Source organism: Myxocyprinus asiaticus, chromosome 25 (genome assembly GCF_019703515.2).
Source record: "Myxocyprinus asiaticus isolate MX2 ecotype Aquarium Trade chromosome 25, UBuf_Myxa_2, whole genome shotgun sequence".
Lineage (NCBI taxonomy): Eukaryota > Metazoa > Chordata > Actinopteri > Cypriniformes > Catostomidae > Myxocyprinus > Myxocyprinus asiaticus.
Window position 1 is genome coordinate 1572501 of NC_059368.1, and position 7553 is coordinate 1580053.

The 7553-nt window shown below is 32.5% G+C and overlaps 1 protein-coding gene across 1 annotated transcript in view; it reads left to right on the plus strand.

Moving 5' to 3' along the window:
• LOC127416340 (solute carrier family 25 member 47-A-like) overlaps nucleotides 1–1962 on the plus strand; it is a 20835-nt gene extending 18873 nt beyond the window's left edge. The window contains exon 7 of the mRNA XM_051655649.1: nucleotides 379–1962. The gene's annotated coding sequence lies outside the window, so the exon portion shown is untranslated. The remainder of the gene's footprint in view (nucleotides 1–378) is intronic.
• The last annotated feature ends 5591 nt before the right edge of the window (nucleotides 1963–7553 follow it).

Here is a 7553-nt window from a genome sequence, read left to right on the forward strand (position 1 = left end):
TTACATTGCATTGCATTGTATTGCATTACATTAGATTACATTACATTGCATTGCATTGCATTATATTATATAATATTATGTTGTATTATATTATATTATATTACATTACATTATATTATATTATATTTCATTACATTGTATTGTATTGTATTGTATTACATTACATTTACATTTACATTGCATTGTATTGCATTATATTACATTACATTACATTATTATATTACATTTATATTACATTACATTACATTGCATTATATTATATTATATTGTATTATATTGTATATTATATTATATTGTATTGTATTGTATTGTATTGTATTATAACGTTATCTGTATCTTTTGTACTTTTGTAAATAATGAGTTCTATTTGTTGTTCAGGTGTGTGCTGTCAGGTCGTTCACCTGAAATGCCTTTGCTGAAAATGGGAAAAACAGTGACCCACACGCTTTACTGGGGTCAAGGTTAGGTTTGCATTTTCATTTGAATGTTTAAGCCTTTTTCACCGGGGACAAATAAGGACACGACTCATACTGCAGATCCTCACCATTATTAACCTGAACATCAGCCAAGATACGTGACTGAGGTCATGAACTTATAAACAAAACTCACATTTAGTCATTCTGTAATGAGCCTTGTGTTTGCTTATGTTGTGATTTGGACAAAGGGTCATAAAGATACTTTTAGCATTTTAAAATACTTTCTTATCTTTCAGAAAAGGAGTTTGAAGTGGAAAAAATAAGCCCTGATATAATCTGTCATTATCAACCAATTCAGAAAATATGCTAATATTTACTTTATTAACACTAGTAAAAAGAAAATAATAAATGTGTCTTTTACACTTAAAAACAACAACATTTTAGCCTATTTTAAAAAATGTATACATTTTAATTTCAATCAAAAAATCCATCAAATTATAATGTGCAATTTTTAACAAAATTAAATTAATACAAATTAAAATATTTAGTTTTTTATTGTATTTTATTCGGTTAAAGATTACTCCATTTAATTTTATTGAATTGTTTTTAATTAAAATGCATAAATATCCTAAAATATATATTAAAATGTTTATTTCTCATTGTCTTTAATAAACCTATATGCAAATATACATATTTATAATATATATTTAATATGCACTGCAAAGCACTTTCAATTTCCACTGTGTATGAATTATGCTACAGTATATAAATAAACTTGCCTTTTTTGTGATTTGGACAAAATAATAATAAAAAAACAAAAAGATACCTTTAGCATTAAAATACTTTCATAACTTTCTGAAAAGGAGTTTAACTTTTGAATGGGAAAAAAATAAGCCCTGATATAATCTGTCATTATAAACCAATTCAGAAAATATGCTAATATTTACTTTTTTAAAACTTGTAAAAATAAAAGAAATGTGTCTTTCACATAACATATATATATATATATTAGCCTATTTTAAAAATTTAAACATTTTAATTTCAATAAAAAATTCCATGAAATTGAACAGTGCAATTTTTAACTAAATGAAATTATTATTATTAATAATAATAATAATAATAATAATTTTTTAAAGATTACTCCATTTAATTTAATGCATTTGTTTTTATTAAATTGCATAAATCTTAAAATTATTTTTTAAAGGTTATTTCCTATTGTCTTTAATAAACTTATATGTAAAATATTTATATGTAAATATACATATTTATAATATATATTTAATATGCACTGTAAAGCACTTTGGATTTCCAATGTGTATGAAATATGCTATATAAATAAACTTGCTTTAAATCTCACCAAAAACATCTCCAGATTATATTTCACCCCAAAATAAAAAAAACAAACAAAAAAGATGTAAACACGTTCTATTTTGCATAAAGAAGATGAAGCCTATTTTAAGGACAATTAAGATGTTTTGCCTTGTGTTATTATTTTCATGACAATTAAACACATCTAAAAAAAAAAAATCTAATTATTGCATACAAATATATATATATATATATATATATATAATTTCAACATTAAAGTAAAATTGTGTAGTACATTTGTAAGTATATATCATAATAGTATTTGTTGTGCATAATAATCTATAAATAAATATAATTTATGCATTTAGTAATTTTTAAAAAAAATCTTTTTTTTTATGATTTCATGTCTTGTCTTGCCAAAATGATCTTTTATACCACTAGAATTATTTTTGTCCATGCCATTCCAAAAAAACAAAGCTTTAGTGCATCAACCAATGCAACTGGCAGAACAATAATTCTGTTGACTAGCGTGCCACTGCCCTGAACAGAAACCGATCAATTTAACGAGTCAGTAACTAATGGTTTCTGGAAAGTGCACTGACAGCACATTTGCACAGTTCACATGATGTCCTGGGTTGACCCTGTGAGAAAACATGTTTCATGTACAGAGTCAAGGTAATATTTTGAAATATTAGTAAAGGTTAAACTGTTTAACGAAGCGCTGATATGATTGTATATATGGAACTGTGTGTTCTTTACATGGGACGAGAACATTGAATGATTAATGTATATGTTGTTACACTTTGAGCTGCACTCTTTAAGCAGTCAGACCAGCTTTCATAACACATTTCAAAAGGCTGGGGTTTTGTTGTTTTTTTTGGACTTGTTTGTTGTCCTCATGAGAAGGTGATCAAAATATGTTCTGTCCACATCAATTTATCTGTTAACCAGATGCTGAGATAGGATTTCTTTTGGTAACAACGGCCACAAATCGGATTGGTTCATATCTTACACTGAAGAGTGAAACTCGAGAAATCTGTGCAGGTCAAATTGTATCCTAAAATTAAGAGAAAGAAATGCAAAATTATATTTTGCTTAAAGAAAATGATCTGCAATCTGAAGATGAAAATTAAGCACATTTTTCCCCCAATTATTTATAGCAAAAAAACTAAAAAAAGGCTTCTGTATTATTTTAATTGTGGGCCTAATAAAAGTAAAACATACCAAGAAAAAACTGATTTGTGCTGATTTAAATCATTCTCATTGTGTCCAGAAAGGATGATTAATTGTATGAATGCTGTATTTTCCTCATATAAAATATGACTTCTTATTTTTCTCTTTTGGTTTTGGGGTGAAATGTGACATGGATTTTTCTATGTGAGATTCACACTTTCAAATCTTCTTAGGCTGCAAACATGGTGCCAACTTTGAAAGCTTAATAATTACAACAACCAGGATTATACAGCCTGATCTCATGAACATTACATGACAGTGGCATCATTTTTGCAAATGAAATGACATGCTTTATTGCTCGTTTTGCTGCAGTTTCCCAGTGAAATGCATAGGATAGATAAGGTCACATGTATTAGCCTAACTAACCCGTGTCCTGGGGTCTTTGGGTGGGTTTGTTTGAAGTTCTAGCTGTTGTTTGCTTCACTAACATGATTCCCTCGACTCACAGATAAGACTCACAGGGGCCCCTCTTCTTGTTGACAAAGACTCATTTGTGTCCTGTTTGCACATCCGATCAGAGCATGATCCCTGGGACGGACTCTCGAAAAAGCGTTAGGAATGGACTCAGAAATGGTTTTAAGCATATTAATATATATATATATATATATATATTTCAGCCTTTTGACAATATTTAATATATATCTTAAAATGTATGTATTTGCTATGACAATTATATATATATTTTTTTATTTAAATCAGAGGAACCATAATTTCAACAAAACCATATCCATTGTGGCCAAGCACAGTATATTCACAATATTTAAAGGAATATTACTGTACACAAGTTCAGCTCAATCGACAGCATTTGTGGCATAACGTTGATTACCACAAAAATTATTTTCGGCTCGTCCCTCCTTTTCTTTAAATGTGTGTTCCAGTGAGACACTTACAATGGAAGTCAATGGGGTCAATAATCTGTAAACATTAAAATACTCACTGTTTCAAAAGTATAGACACAAGACATAAACAATATGTGTGTTAACATGATTTTACGGTGATAAAATCACTTACTAACCACATCCGTGGAAAGTTATAGACAATTCTACAACTTTGTTGCCATGACGACGTAATGTCATAAACCCCAAAACCCTAAAATGACAGAAAAATGATGATTTAGACAACTTTGCAGCTCAAATAAAACATGAGTTTTAACAGAAGAATTAATGTAAGTGCTTTTATAAAATTATAAGCTTCACATTTCTGACTTTAAACCCCCCAAAAATGTATCCCATTGACTTCCATTGTAATTATTATTATTATTTTTTTTTTTTTTATGAAAAGGAGGGAGGAGTCGAAATACATTTTTGTGTTAATTAACATTATGCCACAAATGCTGTCGACGGAGCTTAAGTTGTATTGAACCCGGAATATTCCTTTAAATGCCATAAGTACAATACAGTTAAAAACAAGAATGATATTAAAAACCTTCATTCATAATATAAACCATTATTATAATATGTAGTAGCATAATAAGCAATATTTACCTACATAAATATATATGGTATAATACAAAATTTTAAGCATGTAAAAGTCCACTTGGGCACTTCTGTGAACATTTTGTAGTTATGAAACAAGTCATTGATACAGACGGTTTAAAAGAACCAAAATGCATAAATGAATCGCACTTCCCAAATCTATCGGCATTATTGCCTCAGAGGTTTTTTTTTTTTTGTTATTAAAATTTTTTATTGATTCATAAATTAACACAAGAAATACAACAACATCTATATAATGAATCAAAAACTTTTAACATTAAACCCCCACTATATCCCCTCCCCCTACCAAACTCTCAACCCACCCTGACCCCCCACGAGCACCCCTGTGGTCAATAGAATATAGACACACACACACACACACACACACACAGAAAACTAAAACAACAACATAAAACAACATACAATAATCAAGTATAATAATAATAAAAAAACATTTTTTTAAAAATTAAAAACTCTAAATTACTCCCTCCACCGCCCCACCTCGAGATTCCCTAAATAATTGCCCCATTTCTTATTGTAAGTTTCCCTAACCCCCATCCTAATGCTCGACCCCTCCTCGAAGCAGCATCTTCGCGCACCGCTCCGGGAACGAGGGTGCTCCATCCGACTTCCAACTTCTCAAAATAACCTGTCTACCAATCATCACACTGGTCAAAACCCAGTCCTTCATGTACTTATCTACCAAATCCATGACCTCCCTATCTCCCAAAATACAGAGTCTGGGGCAGAACGAGACCTGAGTGCCCAACACATCACACACAAAACTTTGCACCTTCAGCCAATATTCTTGGATCTTAAGGCACCCCCAAAAAACATGGATGGTGTCTCCATGTTCTGATTGGCATCGCCAGCAGGTGGGTGTGTCCTTAAGACCATGCCTATACAATCTAGAGGGGGTCCAATAGAATCTATGTAAAATCTTAAATTGCATAAGGCGCACCCTTGCATCTCTAGATGCAGACTTTATGTTTTTTAGAATCCTTGCCCACACTCCCTCCTCCAATACCAAGTTTAAATCTTTCTCCCATAATCTTTTAAGAGAATTTAAAGCTCCATCTCCCAGACTCTGAATTAACAGGGAGTAATACACTGATGCCTCATGACCTTTTCCAAAAGCAGCAATCACCACTCCTAGAGTATCTGCCGCCCTAGGGGGGTGTATGCTACTCCCAAAAACAGAGCAGAGCAGGTGGCGCAGCTGTAAAAATTGCCTCAGAGGTTTAAATTAGATTCGCTGTTAAATATCTCGTTACACAAAGGAGCGGGCATAAAACTTGCACAGTCTTTACGAAACTTCATTGCCAAACAAAAAATAAAACCAAAAAGTGCCAAATAAAAAGTTGAAATCATCACGATATTCACAATGTTGGTTCATTTTATATCGCCAATAAAGAATAAATAATAGTGCAAATATTGTATATTGTAAATATTTGCTGCATTGCTCAGCCCTAATTAGCGGTATAAAGTATTGTGCTTTAAACATTTTATGTTTATTATTATTTAGGAAAAAATAATGATTTACAGCAGTAAAAATGGAAGGCGTTAACGACTACAGATTGAACATGGGCATGCTATTTTTGTGCACAACTGTGTGCAATTGAGTTTTCAAGGACGTGGTATTATTTTTATTTCTGGCTTCAAGGCTAGGACTTATTAAAGAAACTCTGACCTCACAACTCTGTTAGTTACCTCCTTTAAGGCAAAACATCAGATGTCAAACAGAAACCCTGCGAACAGCAAGTGTTTCTCTGCAAATGATGCAGCGGTGGTCCAGAAAAGGAAACTGTAAGATGATCAAATCTTTATAGCAGACATTCGGAAGGGAACACAGTTATCGTTCTGAAGTACATTACATTCCACTCACAGCGGCACATATGGATATTTATTATAGGCTGGAAACTGCTACATATAAATCAGCAACTCTTGTCGTACAGTGTCAAAGCTGGATTACATTAATGTTTAAAACCATTATAAACTACTTGTGATTCTGTTTATTATGGCATGTGAAACATATGTTTTCCCCTGACGTAATTGCAACTACCTGAAATCCATTTTTATAGTCAGAATCTGTAATCAAGCCAGCTGTTCTCAAACGCTCTTAATAACAACTACTCTCTAAAAAACAGGCTCACCTCACAATGCTGTAGACACTTCCAGCAATTAAAGAGACAGATCACCCAAAAATGAAACCTTTTTTTACTCACCCTCACGTCGTTCCAAACCCGTATGACTTTCTTTCCTCCGTGGAACACGAAAGAAGAAATGTTGAAGAACCTTCACGCAGCTTTTTTCCATATAACAGGAGTTTATAGTGACCGTGTCTTTCAAAGCTGCAAAAAGAACGAAATAAAAAGAAAAACAAAACCCACAATAACAGTATCCTAAAAGTAGTCCATATGACTTGTGCACATATTTCAAGTCTTTAGAAATGATACGATAGCTTTGTGTAAGGAACAGACTGAAATCTGAATTTCTATTCACAGAAAATCTCTCCGCTGAAGCTCTGAAATCTTTCACATTCAGATGCAATGATATAATGTGTTGAACAAGAGTATTTCTCATAAATGTCAGGTTTGGGTTAGCTGTCACATGTGCTTTAAACACTAGCCCTGGTCTCCCCTTATGGGAAACACAATCTTTAGTAATCGTGTTATCAGTTATCAATCTGAGAGTCTTACGCTTTCAAATCGTCGCCTGAAGTGACTCCTGAGGTTATACTCCCGGTTAATGACAAACAAATACTGCTACCTTACAAAAGCATTTTTGTTCTGTTTGTTTGATAAATGCGTCATTGCATCCTTTGCAACAAAGTAATGCGCACTGACAGTAACTAATTTGGCAGAATTGCGCCGCTAGTGAGGTTGACCTCCTTACAAACGCACGAGTCGTGACTCAAATCATTAGTGTGAGAAGAGACTCTCCTTTCATCGTGCGCGCAGAAACATGGACGCACTCGCTGTCCTCATTTGCCTTCTCTTGCTAATAATAGCACAGCTCTTGAAAGTTAGCAGAGGACTAGCATTCACATTACATTTCATTTCAGCCAAAACTCCCAGAAACTCGCTCATGTCAAGGCTGAATCTGAAAAGATCGGTTGTTT